Here is a 3,406-nt window from a genome sequence, read left to right on the forward strand (position 1 = left end):
CCCCCCACACCCATGAACCCCCCTCTCCCCCCAACTTATCTTGGACAGTGCCAGAGGCAGCAGAAACACAAAAGAGATGCTCTGGCCAAAACCAGAGCATCTCTTTTGGAGGACTGGCTCCGGGCATAGTGTTGAACTGTGCCTTGCTCTGCTCTATTGCGGAGCGGTTTTTTTAGACCCCTGGATATCTAATTTTCTCCCCGCGCTGCAAACTTGCAGCACGGGAAACATTTTTTCATTCCTGCACATGCCTGTTGCCATGCCTCAAAGGGGTTTGAGGTGGGGCAACAGGCACGTGCATGCTCATCTGGATGCGCCCAATGAGGAAGAAAGGTTTGGTTGAGAGTGCTAAAAATTGTTGTTTGTAAGCAAAGAACAAAAAAATGCTCTTTTTCAATGAATTCATAAAGGAGGTTTTCTTTGGGAGAAACCATCTTAATTTAGGAACTTCAAAGACAAATAAGAACACAAAGAAGGAAGCAAATTATTCTAAGCAAACAAAGTCTAACAGCTGTCTCATTGGCTCTGCTGTTTGCTATGCCAATGAGCGCTGGCACTTCAGTCTAGTAATTAACCTGATATAGCTCTGCCTGGCTGAGAACTTAGGGAAAGGTCAGCCACATCAAAACACACCACAGAGACTTGTTTGATTAATCAAAATGTTCAAATTAGCATGTGCTGATTTCCCAGCTACCAGTTCTATCCCAGGCATAATCTTGTTATAGAAGTCTCCTCCTTCTCAGAAATACAAAAGTATCTATCTGCACTACCACCCTGAAAGGTGGTTACAGTGACCTAGTCAAGGAAGTCCTTTTAAACCACATAACAGGGGCACCTTCCAATTATGGACCAACTTTTTGCCTCTCACTGTCCTGATACTTTTCCCACATCAAATGTTAAAAACAGGTGTAAGAGTATATCTAAATTGTGTGATGCAGTGATAGGTAGTGCTAATCAAGTTAGCTTCTCATCAAGGTACATTAGCCAGGGCAGAATGCTGTGATATCATGTCTACATTGCTCCCAGTACCTGAGCTAGCTTGTTTAGACCCAGCTCAGGTAACTACCAGGTACTGCATCGCTCAGGACCATGTAGACCAGGGGTGTCCAACCTTTTTGAATGTGGGGCCAGATCATGAACATTTTATCACCCAATGGACCGGCGAGCCATATTCAAAGACCTCACAGGAAGCGGTATCACATCACCCCCCTGAAACAAAAGTACCGTGTTTACTTTTGTTTCCCGTCACAGCATCTCAGGTCTCAGAAAACAGCTTGGAGGGCTGCATGGTGGCCCGTGGGACAAGTGCGGACAAGCACTTGTTGGACAAGCCTGATGTAGACATACCCTGCAAGGCCACAAACAACGGGATGTTTGTTGACAAAGTCATCAAAGAAAATGGTTTTATCTTTGTGTTTATGGAATACTTTGTACCTATGGAACAATTATCAGAGAAGAATCCCAAGCACTTTCCAACTTGGCTTGGAGGAGGGTAATAAGTCTTGTTAACACGCCTATGTGCTGGGCTGCAGTGTAAGGAAGATACCAAAGCTATCTCAGTTACCAGAAGCAGTCTTGCCAGGGTAGCATGGAGTTCAACATGGACTAACTTACTCAGTTTTTCAGTAAATTAGCCCAAGTTGGGCCACCTACCATGGTTAGACTACTTCTGGTATTCTAGCTAGCTAATTTAAAAAATGACTTGCATGCCTTTACACGCTGCAGTCTGGTGTGGAGACCCTCTCCAGTGATTGCAACTGGCTGAGGAAAGACAATGGCACATTCACGTATAGCAGACAGAATAGTATGCAGGTCCCAAGACCTAGGAATTTGAAAGGAAAATGGTTCTTAAGAATCCCTTAAGTCAATTCAGTGTGACACACTATGGATTTTATTGTGACCTTTCTGTGTTGGCTGTGTTTATGTTGTAATAGTGGTGTGTGACTCAGTTTACCTAATTAGCCTGTGCATGGTGAATGAAGAGTTAAGAGCCCGGGCTGGCTGCGTTTGCACTAGACCAAGACTGGATGCACCTGACTAACACCCAGGAGGTGTCCAGAGGAGATATATATGACCATACAAGAGCAGGCTGAGTGTGAAGCAGCCTATCAGCTCCTGGCTAGAAGAGCCTGGGGACCGAGATGGGTGGAGAAGCTTTGGGGAGCTGGAAAGGAAACAGCTGAGTATCTCTGGGAGTACTCAGGGATGCGCGGGCTGGACTGAGGACAGAGGGACTACCTAACTCCTTTGGAGCAGACAGAGAACCTGGAGCTCGTGACCTCTGCCCTCATAAATGCCTTTACTGAAGAGACTATCTGCTGTAGTGCTTGGAACTGTTGATTGCACTGGGTTGCCCAAAAAGGCAGTAAAGTCCCTCTCACAGGAGCAGAACTGGATGCTCGCTCCTTGAGCCAGGGCCATGGAGAACCAGGGAAGGTGAGAGACAGAGGCTCGGATCTCATAATGGAAAGGAGCCTTGCTCTAGAAGCCAAGCATGGGCTGGCTTCTGGAGACTCTCTCAGGCACCAAACAAGGCCATGGTAGTCCTGAGCAAGGGCCTCCTGGAGGGCACTCTGTGACAGTGACTTTGGAACTTTTATCAGATGTCCCAAAATTACTTGACACTCGTTAGCTAGAGAGTGAAACAGCATTTGCCCTTTATAATGGGTTAGGATGGGTTATTGTCAGCAATATTCCAAGGCAATCATTAAACTGTGTCTAGCCAGGTGCATGGACCAAGGTGGTCAAGGGCCCTAAGGCCCGCCGCACCAAGGCCCCTACCCCACCAGAACTGAGCAACAGGTATGCACCTCTTGCTGCCCCAGCAGAGCCTGCTGAGTTGCCAGCCCCCACAGGCAACATGGTCCCAACTGCAGCTACCGCCCCTGCTCTCCCCAAGACAAAATGTAAGGTGTTTGTTGTGGGAGACTCCCTCCTGAGGGGGACTGAGGGGCCAATCTGCCACCCCGACCCCTTAGCCCGGCAAGTCTGCTGCTTCCCAGGGGCCCGCATCCGGGACATTACGGAGAGGATCCCAAAGCTCCTTAAACCCACAGACCACTATCCCATGCTCCTTATTCATGTGGGCACCAATGACACTGCTCGGAGCACTCCCAGCCAGGTCATGAGGCGCTACAGGGATTTGGGAGCGGGGCTTAAGGGTCTGGGGGCACAGGTAGTGTTCTCGTCAATCCTCCCAGTCTCAGGCTATGGGCTGAGAAGGGACAGGAGGATCTATGTGGTCAACCAAAGACTGCAGCGCTGGTGTCGTCAGGAAGGCTTTGGCTTTCATGACCACAGCCCACTCTTTGGTGAAAGAGGCAATGAGCTGCTGGGAAGAGATGGCCTCCACCTCTCTCCCCTAGGGAGGAGGCTCTTCTCAGCCAGACGGGCTGACCTGCTCCAC

This window comes from Alligator sinensis, unplaced genomic scaffold, assembly GCF_000455745.1.
Source record: "Alligator sinensis unplaced genomic scaffold, ASM45574v1 scaffold16_1, whole genome shotgun sequence".
Lineage (NCBI taxonomy): Eukaryota > Metazoa > Chordata > Crocodylia > Alligatoridae > Alligator > Alligator sinensis.